The sequence below is a fragment of the Oncorhynchus gorbuscha genome, linkage group LG23 (assembly GCF_021184085.1).
Source record: "Oncorhynchus gorbuscha isolate QuinsamMale2020 ecotype Even-year linkage group LG23, OgorEven_v1.0, whole genome shotgun sequence".
Lineage (NCBI taxonomy): Eukaryota > Metazoa > Chordata > Actinopteri > Salmoniformes > Salmonidae > Oncorhynchus > Oncorhynchus gorbuscha.
In genome coordinates, this window is record NC_060195.1 from 9298504 (window position 1) to 9317095 (window position 18592).

The window sequence follows — 18592 nt, forward strand, 5'->3', positions numbered from 1 at the left end:
GCTCCACCATTATCAAAAACTGAACCAGCAGATATGAAGCGCTTGTTAAAAACCCTGACAATATGATCTTTATCCTTCTCTTCATTTAGAATCCATCATTAAATGGTCAGGAAGGCCAGAGGATACATTAGAATCTGACACTGATTTGATTCGCTTCTAGAACTTGGTAGGGTTGTTTAGGTTCTATGACTGTATTTAAACTGTCATCTGATTTGGACTTCCTGATCTATCCTGTGTATTTGTTTCTTATCGCTCGGAAGGAGGCCCAGTCAACAGGAGCATTTGTGTGTCTAGTTTAATTGCTGACGGACAATTTGTTCGTTGGACATGGTGGGATATTTTTGTGTCGGTAAAATTAATTATGCGAGACATACCGGTGGAAACGCCTTTATGCGCAAGTATTGATTTAATAACCATCATATTGAAGTCAACTTGGAGTCACGCGTTGATATGTGTTTGGTCCGTGCAGTTTATTAGGCTACAGATTAAATCAATTATCATGAACTTCACAGGGTGGTGAAAGTGCACATGATGAGCTTGATGCTCCTTTCCAATAAATATCTTATTCTGGTGACATGATGATGCTTGGCTGCTGTTTGACAAATAAAACAAATATCGCTCTTATCCAGAATAATTTCAAAATGCAGGTAGCCTACCAGCACTGTAGCTGTTGGCTAGAACGCATGTGTGAAGACCAGAGTGGGCACGTTTGTGACAAAACCATCAGTAGAGTTGAAAATGCGATGGAAACCCATTTAACTTTGCATGTTTTTTTAATTCAGTACAATGTCAATTAACCACAAAAGTTATGTTTTATGTGCACGACGTCTTCACCCACAGCTTTTTAATCCGCAATGGGTCCGTTTGATGGAAACACATCTCTGGTTGGGGAAATGCGGGTATTGTTTTATGCAGATTTTTGAATATTTGCATGTAAATCTGTCGTAAATTGGATGGAAACCTAGTTTATGACACTTCATTAAAACAACTAAAGGATATGTCCCAAATGACACCCCATGCCCTACATAGCGCAGCATTTTTGACCAGTTCTGTTCGAAAGTAGCGCACTCCATCTCCCTCATCTCTTGAGTTATGATGTAGAAAATCTCCTGGTACACAGTGACTGACTGAACTTCCTCCTCTTAAACACACAATAGGCAGGTTTCCATTGACCTAGGATGAATCGACAAAAGCAATGTGCAAAAATAATCATTGCGATATGTGTAATAAAACGCAAAGATATAGAATACATTTTCTAAAGATCAAGACACATTTAGTCTCACCGACAGCGGTGCATTTTTCTTTTGTTGAACTTTCTTTATTGCGACACGTGACGCAAACTATGATCGCTAAATCATTTTGATGGTACACGTAGCACGTGATGAAGCGCTACTTCACATTTAATTCTAAATGCCTGAACTTCCTCCTCTGTAAACGTGATATTTTTAGCTGTTGGATGACGATGACCCAATAAAGGACTGGGTTCCATCATGACGTTTGCGCTCTAAATGGTACCCTATTTCCTAATAAAGTGCACTACTTACACCACAGGGCTATGGTCAAAAGTAGTGCACTATATAGGGAACAGCGTTGGCTCCTCTGCCCTTGTTCTGGTGGTGGTGTACGTAACAACTCACTCTCCCTCTTCCTCTCCCTCTCCCAGACCACCCGGTCCCTTGGATGGCCCTGCAGTAAGTAGCAGGATACTACAGTGGGACTTACTGAAATGACATTACAGCTGACACTGAAAACCACCCCCAGGGCCTGAAGCCAGTGAAACATGAAGGCTTTGACAGAAATGTGTTTCTCAGTGTATGAAATAAGAGCATTTGGCCTCCCTCTCTGGTTCAGGCAAAATATAGCACTTATGGTGATAGTTATGTTGTTTTACACAGACATTAGTTTCTCAGTGTTTAAAATCAGAGAATTTGCATTTGTTTGTGACCCTGCTCCCTATTTCACACTGAGAAACAAGCTCTGTTTTTGTTGTGTTGGTGGTGATGACTAAAACCTTGGTGGTTTCACCACATGATAACGAAGACCTTGACATTTCTTCACACGCCAGGATGTGAATGTTAATAGATTCAAACAGTCTTAATGAGAGACCCGATCACCTCCAACGTGTTGGTGTCTGTGTGCTTAAGTGCCTGTGTAGCATTCCTGTGTGTGTGTGTGTGTGTGTGTGTGTGTGTGTGTGTGTGTGTGTGTGTGTGTGTGTGTGTGTGTGTGTGTGTGTGTGTGTGTGTGTGTGTGTGTGTGTGTGTGTGTGTGTGTGTGTGTGTGTGTGTGTGTGTGTGTGTGTGTGTGTGTGTGTGTGTGTGTGTGTGTGTGTTCATTCCAGGGCTCCTCAGGCTATAGGCCCCTCTCTCTGGGTGAAACTGTGGTTGTATCCCTAATGGCACTCTGTTCTAAAAGTAGTGCACTATGTAGAGAATAGGGTTTCACTATGTAGGGAATAGGGTTTCACTATGTAGGGTTTCACTGTGTAGGGAACAGGGTTTCACTAACTAGGGGATAGGGTTTCACTATGTAGGGTTTCACTATGTAGGGGATAGGGTTTCACTGTGGAGGGTTTCACCTCCTGGCTACACTAGTGACCATATCCCCCGTGCATCCCGCAAAGGCGGAGGTGTTGCTAACATTTACGATAGCAAATTTCAATTTACAAAAAAAAAAATGACGTTTTCGTCTTTTGAGCTTCTAGTCATGAAATCTATGCAGCCTACTCAATCACTTTTTATAGCTACTGTTTACAGGCCTCCTGGGCCATATACAGCGTTTCTCACTGAGTTCCCTGAATTCCTATCAGACCTTGTAGTCATTGCAGATAATATTCTAATCTTTGGTGACTTTAATATTCACATGGAAAAGTCCACAGACCCACTCCAAAAGGCTTTTGGAGCCATCATCGACTCAGTGGGTTTTGTCCAACATGTCTCTGGACCCACTCACTCTCACAGTCATACGCTGGACCTAGTTTTGTCCCATGGAATAAATGTTGTGGATCTTAATGTTTTTCCTCATAATCCTGGACTATCAGACCACCATTTTATTACGTTTGCAATTGCAACAAATAATCTGCTCAGACCCCAACCAAGGAACATCAAAAGTCGTGCTATAAATTCACAGACAACACAAAGATTCCTTGATGCCCTTCCAGACTCCCTCTGCCTACCCAAGGACGCCAGAGGACAAAAATCCGTTAACCACCTAACTGAGGATCTCAATTTAACCTTGCGCAATACCCTAGATGCAGTTGCACCCCTAAAAACTAAAAAAATGTCTCATAAGAAACTAGCTCCATGGTACACAGAAAATACCCGAGCTCTGAAGCAAGCTTCAGAAAATTGGAACGGAAATGGCGCCACACCAAACTGGAAGTCTTCCGACTAGCTTGGAAGGATGGTACCGTGCAGTACCGAAGAGCCCTTACTGCTGCTCGATCGTCCTATTTTTCTAACTTAATTGAGGAAAATAAGAACAATCCGAAATTCCTTTTTGATACTGTGGCAAAGCTAACTAAAAAGCAGCATTCCCCAAGAGAGGATGACTTGCACTTTAGCAGTGATAAATTCATGAACTTCTTTGAGGAAAAGATTATGATTATTAGAAAGCAAATTACGGACTCCTCTTTAAACCTGCGTATTCCTCCAAACCTCAGTTGTCCTGAGTCTGCACAACTCTGCCAGGACCTAGGATCAAGAGAGACGCTCAAGTGTTTTAGTACTATATCTCTTGACACAATGATGAAAATAATCATGGCCTCTAAACCTTCAAGCTGTATACTGGACCCTATTCCAACTAAACTACTGAAAGAGCTGCTTCCTGTGCTTGGCCCTCCTATGTTGAACATAATAAACGGCTCTCTATCCACTGGATGTGTACCAAACTCACTAAAAGTGGCAGTAATAAAGCCTCTCTTGAAAAAGCCAAACCTTGACCCAGAAAATATAAAAAACTATCGGCCTATATCGAATCTTCCATTCCTCTCAAAGATTTTAGAGAAGGCTGTTGCGCAGCAACTCACTGCCTTCCTGAAGACAAACAATGTATACGAAATGCTTCAGTCTGGTTTTAGACCCCATCATAGCACTGAGACGGCACTTGTGAAGGTGGTAAATGACATTTTGATGGCATCGGACCGAGGCTCTGCATCTGTCCTCGTGCTCCTAGACCTTAGTGCTGCTTTTGATACCATCGATCACCACATTCTTTTGGAGAGATTGGAAACCCAAATTGGTCTACACGGACATGTTCTGGCCTGGTTTAGGTCTTATCTGTCGGAAAGATATCAGTTTGTCTCTGTGAATGGTTTGTCCTCTGACAAATCAACTGTACATTTCGGTGTTCCTCAAGGTTCTGTTTTAGGACCACTATTGTTTTCACTATATATTTTACCTCTTGGGGATGTTATTCGAAAACATAATGTAAACTTTCACTGCTATGCGGATGACACACAGCTGTACATTTCAATGAAACATGGTGAAGCACCAAAATTGCCCTCGCTAGAAGCATGTGTTTCAGACATAAGGAAGTGGATGGCTGCAAACTTTCTACTATTAAACTCGGACAAAACAGAGATGCTTGTTCTAGGTCCCAAGAAACAAAGAGATCTTCTGTTGAATCTGACAATTAATCTTAATGGTTGTACAGTCGTCTCAAATAAAACTGTGAAGGACCTCGGCGTTACTCTGGACCCTGATCTCTCTTTTGAAGAACATATCAAGACCATTTCGAGGACAGCTTTTTTCCATCTACGTAACATTGCAAAAATCAGAAACTTTCTGTCCAAAAATGATGCAGAAAAATTAATCCATGCTTTTGTCACTTCTAGGTTAGACTACTGCAATGCTCTATTTTCCGGCTACCCGGATAAAGCACTAAATAAACTTCAGTTAGTGCTAAATACGGCTGCTAGAATCCTGACTAGAACCAAAAAATTTGATCATATTACTCCAGTGCTAGCCTCTCTACACTGGCTTCCTGTCAAAGCAAGGGCTGATTTCAAGGTTTTACTGCTAACCTACAAAGCATTACATGGGCTTGCTCCTACCTACCTCTCTGATTTGGTCCTGCCGTACATACCTATACGTACGCTACGGTCACAAGACGCAGGCCTCCTAATTGTCCCTAGAATTTCTAAGCAAACAGCTGGAGGCAGGGCTTTCTCCTATAGAGCTCCATTTTTATGGAACGGTCTGCCTACCCATGTCAGAGACGCAAACTCGGTCTCAACCTTTAAGTCTTTACTGAAGACTCATCTCTTCAGTGGGTCATATGATTGAGTGTAGTCTGGCCCAGGAGTGGGAAGGTGAACGGAAAGGCTCTGGAGCAACGAACCGCCCTTGCTGTCTCTGCCTGGCCGGTTCCCCGTTTTCCACTGGGATTCTCTGCCTCTAACCCTGTTACGGGGCTGAGTCACTGGCTTGCTGGGGCTCTCTCGTGCCGTCCCTGGGGGGATGCGTCACCTGGGTGGGTTGATTCACTGTTGTGGTCGGCCTGTCTGGGTTCCCCCACCCCTTGGGTTGTACCGTGTCGGAGATCTTTGTGGGCTATACTCGGCCTTGTCTCAGGATGGTAAGTTGGTGGTTGAAGATTTCCCTCTAGTGGTGTGGGGGCTGTGCTTTGGCAAAGTGGGTGGGGTTATATCCTTCCTGTTTGGCCCTGTCCGGGGTGTCCTCGGATGGGGCCACAGTGTCTCCTGACCCCTCCTGTCTCAGCCTCCAGTATTTATGCTGCAGTAGTTTATGTGTCGGGGGGCTAGGGTCAGTTTGTTTATCTGGAGTACTTCTCCTGTCCTATTCGGTGTCCTGTGTAAATCTAAGTGTGCGTTCTCTAATTCTCTCCTTCTCTCTTTCTTTCTCTCTCTCGGAGGACCTGAGCCCTAGAACCATGCCCCAGGACTACCTGACATGATGACTCCTTGCTGTCCCCAGTCCACCTGGCCATGCTGCTGCTCCAGTTTCAACTGGCCTGGGCCCTAGGACCATGTCCCAGGACTACCTGACATGAGGACTCCTTGCTGTCCCCAGTCCACCTGGCCATGCTCCTGCTCCAGTTTCAACTGTTCTGCCTTACTATTATTCAACCATGCTGGTCATTTATGAACATTTGAACATCTTGGCCACGTTCTGTTATAATCTCCACCTGGCACAGCCAGAAGAGGACTGGCCACCCCACATATGCTCTCTCTAATTCTCTCTTTCTTTCTCTCTCTCGGAGGACCTGAGCCCTAGGACCGTGCCCCAGGACTACCTGACATGATGGCTCCTTGCTGTCCCCAGTCCATCTGACTGTGCTGCTGCTCCAGTTTCAACTGTTCTGCCTTATTATTATTTGACCATGCTGGTCATTTATGAACATTTGAACATCTTGGTCATGTTCTGTTATAATCTCTACCCGGCACAGCCAGAAGAGGACTGGCCACCCCACATAGCCCGGTTCCTCTCTAGGTTTCTTCCTAGGTTTTGGCCTTTCTAGGGAGTTTTTCCTAGCCACCGTGCTTTTACACCTGCATTGTTTGCTGTTTGGGGTTTTAGGCTGGGTTTCTGTACAGCACTTTGAGATATCAGCTGATGTACGAAGGGCTATATAAATAAATTTGATTTGATTTTGATTTGATTTGACTATGTAGGGGATAGGGTTTCACTATGTAGGGTTTCACTATGTAGGGGACAGGGTTTCACTATGTAGGGTTTCACTATGTAGGGTTTCGCTATGTAGGGGACAGGGTTTCACTATGTAGGGTTTCACTATGTAGGGAATAGGATTTCACAATGTAGGGAATAGGGTTTCACTATGTAGGGTTTCACTATGTAGGGGACAGGGTTTCACTATGTAGGGTTTCACTATGTAGGGAACAGGGTTTCACTATGTAGGGTTTCGCTATGTAGGGGACAGGGTTTCACTATGTAGGGTTTCACTATGTAGAGGACAGGGTTTCACTATGTAGGGTTTCACTATGTAGGGAATAGGGTTTCACTATGTAGAGGACAGGGTTTCACTATGTAGGGAATAGGGTTTCACTATGTAGGGTTTCACTATGTAGAGGACAGGGTTTCACTATGTAGGGAATAGGGTTTCACTATGTAGGGAATTGGGTTTCACTATGTAGGGAAAAGGGTTTCACTATGTATGGTTTCACTATGTAGGGTTTCACTATGTATGGAACAGGGTTTCACTATGTAGGGTTTCACTATGTAGGGAATAGGGTTTCACTATGTAGGGGATAGTGTTTCACTATGTAGGGAATAGGGTTTCACTATGTAGGGTTTCACTATGTAGGGTTTCACTATGTAGGGAAAAGGGTTTCACTATGTAGGGTTTCACTATGTAGGGAATAGGGTTTCACTATGTAGGGTTTCACTATGTAGGGAATAGGGTTTCACTATGTAGGGGATAGAGTTTCACTATGTAGGGAATAGGGTTTCACTATGTAGGGAATAGGGTTTCACTATGTAGGGAATAGGATTTCACTATGTAGGGAATAGGGTTTCACTATGTAGGGTTTCACTGTGTAGGATTTCACTATGTAGGGTTTCACTATGTAGGGAATAGGGTTTCCCTATATAGGGTTTCGCTATGTAGGGAATAGGGTTTCACTATGTAGGGGATAGGGTTTCACTATGTAGGGAATAGGGTTTCACTATGTAGGGGATAGGGTTTCACTATGTAGGGAATAGGGTTTCACTATGTAGGGGATAGGGATTCACAATGTAGGGTTTCAATATGTAGGGAATCGGGTTTCACTATGTAGGGGATAGGGTTTCACTATGTAGGGAATAGGGTTTCACTATGTAGGGTTTCACTATGTAGGGAAAAGGGTTTCACTATGTAGGGTTTCACTATGTAGGGAATAGGGTTTCACTATGTAGGGAATAGGGTTTCACTATGTAGGGGATAGGGATTCACAATGTAGGGTTTCACTATGTAGGGAATCGGGTTTCACTATGTAGGGGATAGGGTTTCACTATGTAGGGAATAGGGTTTCACTATGTAGGGTTTCACTATGTAGGGTTTCACTATGTAGGGAAAAGGGTTTCACTATGTAGGGTTTCACTATGTAGGGTTTCACTATGTATGGAACAGGGTTTCACTATGTAGGGTTTCACTATGTAGGGAATAGGGTTTCACTATGTAGGGGATAGTGTTTCACTATGTAGGGAATAGGGTTTCACTATGTAGGGTTTCACTATGTAGGGTTTCACTATGTAGGGAAAAGGGTTTCACTATGTAGGGTTTCACTATGTAGGGAATAGGGTTTCACTATGTAGGGTTTCACTATGTAGGGAATAGGGTTTCACTATGTAGGGGATAGAGTTTCACTATGTAGGGAATAGGGTTTCACTATGTAGGGAATAGGGTTTCACTATGTAGGGTTTCACTGTGTAGGATTTCACTATGTAGGGTTTCACTATGTAGGGAATAGGGTTTCCCTATATAGGGTTTCGCTATGTAGGGAATAGGGTTTCACTATGTAGGGGATAGGGTTTCACTATGTAGGGAATAGGGTTTCACTATGTAGGGGATAGGGTTTCACTATGTAGGGAATAGGGTTTCACTATGTAGGGGATAGGGATTCACAATGTAGGGTTTCACTATGTAGGGAATCGGGTTTCACTATGTAGGGGATAGGGTTTCACTATGTAGGGAATAGGGTTTCACTATGTAGGGGATAGGGATTCACTATGTAGGGTTTCACTATGTAGGGAATAGCGTTTCACTATGTAGGTAATAGGGTTTCACTATGTAGGGGATAGGGTTTCACTATGTAGGGAATAGGGTTTCACTATGTAGGGGATAGGGATTCACTATGTAGGGGATAGGGTTTCACTATGTAGGGGATAGGGATTCACTATGTAGGGGATAGGGTTTCACTATGTAGGGTTTCACTATGTAGGGAATAGGGTTTCACTATGTAGGGGATAGGGTTTCACTATGTAGGGGATAGGGATTCACTATGTAGGGTTTCACTATGTAGGGGATAGGATTTCACTATGTAGGGTTTCACTATGTAGGGAATAGGGTTTCACTATGTAGGGGATAGGGTTTCACTATGTAGGGAATAGGGTTTCACTATGTAGGAATAGGGTTTCACTGTGTAGGGAATAGGGTTTCACTATGTATGGATTCACAACGTAGGGAATATGGATTCACAATGTAGGGAATAGGGATTCACAATGCAGGGAGTAGGGATTCACAGTGTAGGGAATCGTGTGGGCTCTGGTAAAAAAAAAAGTAGTGCACTATGTAGGGAATAGGGTGCCATTTGGGAGGGGTTTGTCCAGCTGGAGGGTCGTATGCTCAGAGGGTTGTTGCCAGCTGTACCAGCACCTTCTCAGCCCATGTGGGTCACAGGGTGGGGATAACAAATATGAAAAGGCCGATACACCCTGAGAGGTTACGTTACATCCCCCTCCACATCATGAATACTAATGAACACAGTCTCTGGCCAACTGCTTGAAGACCTTGTCCTTGTTCATGAGGAAATCTGCAGTACCATTTGCTGGGGTGTGTTCATTAGACCACACTATAGCAACCCTAATCCTAAATTCAGGTAGTAACTTTTATTTTATTTTATTTATTTAACCTTTATTTAACTCGTCAAGTCAGTTAAGAACAAATTTTTATTTACAATGACGGCCGACCAAAAGGCTAAATACCTCCTGTGGGGCCTCGGATTAAACATTTTTAAAAAGACATATAGATGTAGAACAAAACATACATCACAACAAGAGAGATCACACAACATTACATAAAGAGAGACCACACAACATTACATAAAGAGAGACAAGACAACATTACATAAAGAGAGACCACACAACATTACATAAAGAGAGACCACACAACATTACATAAAGAGAGACAACACAACATTACATAAAGAGAGACCACACAACATTACATAAAGAGAGACCACACAACATTACATAAAGAGAGACCACACAACATTACATAAAGAGAGACCACACAACATTACATAAAGAGAGACCCCACAACATTACAACAAGTCACCTAAGACAACAACATCGCAAGGCAGCAACACAACATGACAACAACATGGTGGCAACACAACATGGTAGCAGCCAAAACATGGTACAAACATTATTGGGCACAGACAACAGCACAAAGGGCAAGAAGGTAGAGATAACCATACATCACGCAAAGCAGCCACAACTGTCAGTAAGTGTTCATGATTGAGTCTTTGACTAGTGGCTGTTGTAATGACCATATTACAGCCAAACCGTCAGTCGTCAGTCATGACCGCAGTAAAATTCCAGTGTGGGGGTGTTTTGCTGGTGACACTGTGTGATTTATGTAGAATTCAAGGCACCAGCATGGCTACCACAGCATTCTGCAGTGATACACCATCCCATCTGGGGTACACTTAGTGGGACTATCATTTGTTTTTCATCAGGACAATTACCCAACACACCTCCAGGTTTTGCAAGGGCTATTTGACAAAGTAGGAGAGTGATGGGGTGGTGCATCAGATGACCTGGCCTCCACAATCACCCGACCTCAACCCAATTCAGATGGTTTGGGATGAGTTGTACCGCAGAATGAAGGAAAAGCAGCCAACAAATACTCAGCATATGTGGGAACTCCTTCAAGAATGTTGGAAAAGCATTCCAGGTGAAGCTGGTTGAGAGAATGCCAAGAGTGTGCAAAGCTGTCATCAAGGCATAGGATGGCTACTTTGAAGAATTAAAACATATATACATGTTTTGATTCTTTTAACACTTTTTTGGTTACTGCATGATTCCATATGTGATATTTCATAGTTTTGATGTCTTCACTATTATTATACAATGTAGAAAATAGTAACAATAAAGAAAAACCCTTGAATGAGTAGGTGTGTCCAAATATTTGACTGGTGCTGTATAATTATTTAGGAACTCTATGCATACAGGGTGGACAGGTTACCTGATGCTTTGCCCCAATACTTACTATCCATGAGTCTGGGAGAGAACGTATAGGCCTAGGCGATGCTGTTGGTTCATTGACTGTGCAGGGCGGCGTACAGAGTCAGCTTACAATTATAGTGACTTGATGTTCCAAAGGTGTGCCTCAGCAGACTGTATGCGGCTTGAATGCATAGGGGTCTGGAGATGCTAAACATGTTTATGTTCATTGATGTAAATTACCGTGAGACTTAGCATGACAATAAAGGCTGACAAAATTTCATGACCACCACAGCCCTGGTAATAACACCCCGTTTCAACCCTAAATCCAGGTAGTACCACCCCGTTTCAACCCTAAATTCAGGTAGTACCACCCCGTTTCAACCCTAAATTCAGGTAGTACCACCCCGTTTCAACCCTAAATTCAGGTAGTACCACCCCGTTTCAACCCTAAATTCAGGTAGTACCACCCCGTTTCAACCCTAAATTCAGGTAGTACCACCCCGTTTCAACCCTAAATCCAGGTAGTACCACCCCGTTTCAACCCTAAATTCAGGTAGTACCACCCCGTTTCAACCCTAAATTCAGGTAGTACCACCCCGTTTCAACCCTAAATCCAGGTAGTACCACCCCGTTTCAACCCTAAATTCAGGTAGTACCACCCCGTTTCAACCCTAAATTCAGGTAGTACCACCCCGTTTCAACCCTAAATTCAGGTAGTACCACCCCGTTTCAACCCTAAATTCAGGTAGTACCACCCCGTTTCAACCCTAAATCCAGGTAGTACCACCCGTTTCAACCCTAAATCCAGGTAGTACCACCCGTTTCAACCCTAAATTCAGGTAGTACCACCCCGTTTCAACCCTAAATTCAGGTAGTACCACCCGTTTCAACCCTAAATTCAGGTAGTACCACCCGTTTCAACCCTAAATTCAGGTAGTACTACCCGTTTCAACCCTAAATTCAGGTAGTACCACCCGTTTCAACCCTAAATTCAGGTAGTACCACCCTTTTCAACCCTAAATCCAGGTAGTACCACCCGTTTCAACCCTAAATCCAGGTAGTACCACCCCGTTTCAACCCTAAATTCAGGTAGTACCACCCCTTTTCAACCCTAAATCCAGGTAGTACCACCCGTTTCAACCCTAAATCCAGGTAGTACCACCCCGTTTCAACCCTAAATTCAGGTAGTACCACCCGTTTCAACCCTAAATTCAGGTAGTACCACCCCGTTTCAACCCTAAATCCAGGTAGTACCACCCTGTTTCAATCCTAAATTCATAGTACCACCCCGTTTCAACCCTAAATTCATAGTACCACCCCATTTCAACCCTAAATCCAGGTAGTACCACCCAGTTTCAACCCTAAATCCAGGTAGTACCACCCCGTTTCAACCCTAAATTCAGGTAGTACCACCCGTTTCAACCCTAAATTCAGGTAGTACCACCCGTTTCAACCCTAAATCCAGGTAGTACCACCCCGTTTCAACCCTAAATTCAGGTAGTACCACCCCGTTTCAACCCTAAATTCAGGTAGTACTACCCGTTTCAACCCTAAATTCAGGTAGTACCACCCGTTTCAACCCTAAATTCAGGTAGTACCACCCTTTTCAACCCTAAATCCAGGTAGTACCACCCCGTTTCAACCCTAAATCCAGGTAGTACCACCCCGTTTCAACCCTAAATTCAGGTAGTACCACCCGTTTCAACCCTAAATTCAGGTAGTACCACCCCGTTTCAACCCTAAATCCAGGTAGTACCACCCTGTTTCAACCCTAAATCCAGGTAGTACCACCCCGTTTCAACCCTAAATTCAGGTAGTACCACCCCGTTTCAACCCTAAATTCAGGTAGTACCACCCCGTTTCAACCCTAAATCCAGGTAGTACCACCCTGTTTCAATCCTAAATTCATAGTACCACCCCGTTTCAACCCTAAATTCATAGTACCACCCCATTTCAACCCTAAATCCAGGTAGTACCACCCAGTTTCAACCCTAAATCCAGGTAGTACCACCCCGTTTCAACCCTAAATTCAGGTAGTACCACCCGTTTCAACCCTAAATTCAGGTAGTACCACCCGTTTCAACCCTAAATCCAGGTAGTACCACCCGTTTCAACCCTAAATTCAGGTAGTACCACCCGTTTCAACCCTAAATTCAGGTAGTACTACCCGTTTCAACCCTAAATTCAGGTAGTACCACCCGTTTCAACCCTAAATTCAGGTAGTACCACCCCGTTTCAACCCTAAATCCAGGTAGTACCACCCGTTTCAACCCTAAATCCAGGTAGTACCACCCGTTTCAACCCTAAATTCAGGTAGTACCACCCCGTTTCAACCCTAAATTCAGGTAGTACCACCCCGTTTCAACCCTAAATTCAGGTAGTACCACCCGTTTCAACCCTAAATTCAGGTAGTACTACCCGTTTCAACCCTAAATTCAGGTAGTACCACCCGTTTCAACCCTAAATTCAGGTAGTACCACCCCTTTTCAACCCTAAATCCAGGTAGTACCACCCCGTTTCAACCCTAAATCCAGGTAGTACCACCCGTTTCAACCCTAAATTCAGGTAGTACCACCCGTTTCAACCCTAAATTCAGGTAGTACCACCCCGTTTCAACCCTAAATCCAGGTAGTACCACCCTGTTTCAATCCTAAATTCATAGTACCACCCGTTTCAACCCTAAATTCATAGTACCACCCCATTTCAACCCTAAATCCAGGTAGTACCACCCAGTTTCAACCCTAAATCCAGGTAGTACCACCCCCGTTTCAACCCTAAATTCAGGTAGTACCACCCGTTTCAACCCTAAATTCAGGTAGTACCACCCCGTTTCAACCCTAAATCCAGGTAGTACCACCCCGTTTCAACCCTAAATTCAGGTAGTACCACCCCGTTTCAACCCTAAATTCAGGTAGTACCACCCCGTTTCAACCCTAAATCCAGGTAGTACCACCCTGTTTCAACCCTAAATCCAGGTAGTACCACCCGTTTCAACCCTAAATTCAGGTAGTACCACCCCGTTTCAACCCTAAATTCAGGTAGTACCACCCCGTTTCAACCCTAAATCCAGGTAGTACCACCCTGTTTCAACCCTAAATTCATAGTACCACCCGTTTCAACCCTAAATTCATAGTACCACCCCATTTCAACCCTAAATCCAGGTAGTACCACCCAGTTTCAACCCTAAATCCAGGTAGTACCACCCCGTTTCAACCCTAAATTCAGGTAGTACCACCCCGTTTCAACCCTAAATTCAGGTAGTACCACCCGTTTCAACCCTAAATCCAGGTAGTACCACCCGTTTCAACCCTAAATTCAGGTAGTACCACCCGTTTCAACCCTAAATTCAGGTAGTACTACCCCGTTTCAACCCTAAATTCAGGTAGTACCACCCCGTTTCAACCCTAAATTCAGGTAGTACCACCCCTTTTCAACCCTAAATCCAGGTAGTACCACCCCGTTTCAACCCTAAATCCAGGTAGTACCACCCGTTTCAACCCTAAATCCAGGTAGTACCACCCGTTTCAACCCTAAATCCAGGTAGTACCACCCCGTTTCAACCCTAAATTCAGGTAGTACCACCCGTTTCAACCCTAAATTCAGGTAGTACCACCCGTTTCAACCCTAAATTCAGGTAGTACCACCCCGTTTCAACCCTAAATTCAGGTAGTACTACCCGTTTCAACCCTAAATTCAGGTAGTACCACCCGTTTCAACCCTAAATTCAGGTAGTACCACCCCTTTTCAACCCTAAATCCAGGTAGTACCACCCGTTTCAACCCTAAATCCAGGTAGTACCACCCGTTTCAACCCTAAATTCAGGTAGTACCACCCCGTTTCAACCCTAAATTCAGGTAGTACTACCCGTTTCAACCCTAAATTCAGGTAGTACCACCCCGTTTCAACCCTAAATTCAGGTAGTACCACCCCTTTTCAACCCTAAATCCAGGTAGTACCACCCGTTTCAACCCTAAATCCAGGTAGTACCACCCCGTTTCAACCCTAAATTCAGGTAGTACCACCCCGTTTCAACCCTAAATTCAGGTAGTACCACCCGTTTCAACCCTAAATCCAGGTAGTACCACCCGTTTCAACCCTAAATTCAGGTAGTACCACCCCGTTTCAACCCTAAATTCAGGTAGTACTACCCGTTTCAACCCTAAATTCAGGTAGTACCACCCCGTTTCAACCCTAAATTCAGGTAGTACCACCCCTTTTCAACCCTAAATCCAGGTAGTACCACCCGTTTCAACCCTAAATCCAGGTAGTACCACCCGTTTCAACCCTAAATTCAGGTAGTACCACCCGTTTCAACCCTAAATTCAGGTAGTACCACCCCGTTTCAACCCTAAATCCAGGTAGTACCACCCTGTTTCAATCCTAAATTCATAGTACCACCCCGTTTCAACCCTAAATTCATAGTACCACCCCATTTCAACCCTAAATCCAGGTAGTACCACCCAGTTTCAACCCTAAATCCAGGTAGTACCACCCGTTTCAACCCTAAATTCAGGTAGTACCACCCGTTTCAACCCTAAATTCAGGTAGTACCACCCCGTTTCAACCCTAAATCCAGGTAGTACCACCCTGTTTCAACCCTAAATTCAGGTAGTACCACCCGTTTCAACCCTAAATTCAGGTAGTACTACCCGTTTCAACCCTAAATTCAGGTAGTACCACCCCGTTTCAACCCTAAATTCAGGTAGTACCACCCCTTTTCAACCCTAAATCCAGGTAGTACCACCCCGTTTCAACCCTAAATCCAGGTAGTACCACCCCGTTTCAACCCTAAATTCAGGTAGTACCACCCCGTTTCAACCCTACATTCAGGTAGTACCACCCCGTTTCAACCCTAAATCCAGGTAGTACCACCCTGTTTCAACCCTAAATCCAGGTAGTACCACCCCGTTTCAACCCTAAATTCAGGTAGTACCACCCCGTTTCAACCCTAAATTCAGGTAGTACCACCCCGTTTCAACCCTAAATCCAGGTAGTACCACCCTGTTTCAATCCTAAATTCATAGTACCACCCCGTTTCAACCCTAAATTCATAGTACCACCCCATTTCAACCCTAAATCCAGGTAGTACCACCCAGTTTCAACCCTAAATCCAGGTAGTACCACCCCGTTTCAACCCTAAATTCAGGTAGTACCACCCCGTTTCAACCCTAAATTCAGGTAGTACCACCCCGTTTCAACCCTAAATCCAGGTAGTACCACCCCGTTTCAACCCTAAATTCAGGTAGTACCACCCCGTTTCAACCCTAAATTCAGGTAGTACTACCCCGTTTCAACCCTAAATTCAGGTAGTACCACCCCGTTTCAACCCTAAATTCAGGTAGTACCACCCCTTTTCAACCCTAAATCCAGGTAGTACCACCCCGTTTCAACCCTAAATCCAGGTAGTACCACCCCGTTTCAACCCTAAATTCAGGTAGTACCACCCCGTTTCAACCCTAAATTCAGGTAGTACCACCCCGTTTCAACCCTAAATCCAGGTAGTACCACCCTGTTTCAATCCTAAATTCATAGTACCACCCCGTTTCAACCCTAAATTCATAGTACCACCCCATTTCAACCCTAAATCCAGGTAGTACCACCCAGTTTCAACCCTAAATCCAGGTAGTACCACCCCGTTTCAACCCTAAATCCAGGTAGTACCACCCCGTTTCAACCCTAAATCCAGGTAGTACCACCCGTTTCAACCCTAAATCCAGGTAGTACCCACTAGTGAATACACCCAACGTGTTCATTAGGCACCAAACTGAAGAAAACGGACTGTAACAGGGAGGCTGGACGTGTCCAATAACAAACTGATATGTGTTTTCCATTGGAAACTGGTGTGCATTGTGTGCCCTAATGAAGACCCTTGATATCAGTAGGATTTGGGAATGTTTTGCAAGACACTCACGTTGACATTGAGGATAAGTCTTTGAGACTTTGATTCAAGTATCTACATATCGGTAATTCAAGGATCTCATCTTTCCCTCGATCCTGACTAGTCTCCCAGTCCCTTCCGCTGAAAAACCTCCCCACAGCATGATGCTGCCGCCACCACCATGCTTCACCGTAGGGATTGTGCTAGGTTTCCTCCAGACGTGACGCTTGGCATTCAGGCCAAATAGTTCAATCTTGGTTTCATCAGACCAGAGAATCTTGTTTCTCGTGATGAGAAAGTCCTTCAGGTGCCTTTTGGCAAACTCCAAGCGCGCTGTCATGCCTCTTTCTGAGTGGATTCAGTCTGGCCACTGGAGTACTGCAGAGATGAGAGAACCTTCCAGAATGACAGCCATCTCCATAGAGGAACTCTGTCAAAGTGACCATCGGGTTCTGACCAAGGCCCTTCTCCCCAGATTACTCAATTAGGCCGGGCGGCCAGCTCTAGGAACAGTCTTGGTGGTTCCAAACTTCTTCAATTTAAAAATGGAGGCCACTTCAATGCTGAAAAAAAAATTGTACCCTTCCTCAGATCTGTGCCTCGACACGATCTTGTCTCAGAGGTCGACGGACAATTCCTTCAACCTCGTGGCTTGGTTTTTGCTCTGACATGCACTGTCAGATGTGCCTTTCCAAATCATGTCCAATCAATTGAATTTACCACAGGTGGACTACAAGTTGTAGAAACATCTCATCACCTCATTTGGCCGCCTTTCGTTCCAGTACTCTGCTGCCTGTGACTGGAAGGAATTGCAAAAATCGCTGAAGTTGGAGACTTCTATCTCCCTCACCAACTTCAAACATCAGCTAGCTGAGCAGCTAACCGATCGCTGCAGCTGTACATAATCTATTGGTAAATAACCCACCCATTTTCACCTACCTCATCCCCAGTTTTTATTTATTTACTTTTCTGCTCTTTTGCACACCAATATCTCTACCTGTACATGATCATTTATCACTCCAGTGTTAATCTGCAATATTGTAATTATTCGCCTACCTCCTCATGCCTTTTGCACACATTGTATATAGACTCCCCTTTTTTTTCTCTGTGTTATTGACTTGTTAATCGTTTACTCCATGTGTAACTCTGTGTTGTCTGTTCACACTGCTATGCTTTATCTTGGCCAGGTCGCAGTTGCAAATGAGAACCTGTTCTCAACTAGCCTACCTGGTTAAATAAAGGTGAAATAAAAAAATAAATAAAAATGATCAATGGAAACAGAATGCACCTGAGCTACATTTACGAGTCTCATAGCAAAGGGTCTGAATTCTTATGTAAGGGATTTTTTTAATTTTTATACATTTGCAAACATTTCTAAAAAACAGTGTGTAGATTGATGAGGGGAAAGATAGTTTCATCCATTTTAGAATAAGGCTGTAACATAAAATGTGGGCAAAGGAAGGGGTCTGAATACTTCACTGTAAGGCCTTCACTAGAGGAGTGCCACTGCTTCCGGTCTTCTGCCTTTTGGGGAATGTTCTCTCCTTTTCCGTGGCTCTCTGACAGGTTTCCTTTTGGCGGCCACACTTCCTTTTCTAATCATTTTCAAAAAAATATTAAATTCACTGAAAATATAAAACTTACACATGAGATGAAATAACATATCCCAGAAATGTTCCATAAGCACAAAAAGCTTCTTTAAAAAAAAAAAAACGGTTGTGGAAAATTTGTTTACATCCCTGTTTGTGAGCGTTTCTCCTTTGCCAAGATAATCCATCCACCTGACAGGTGTAGCATATCAAGAAGC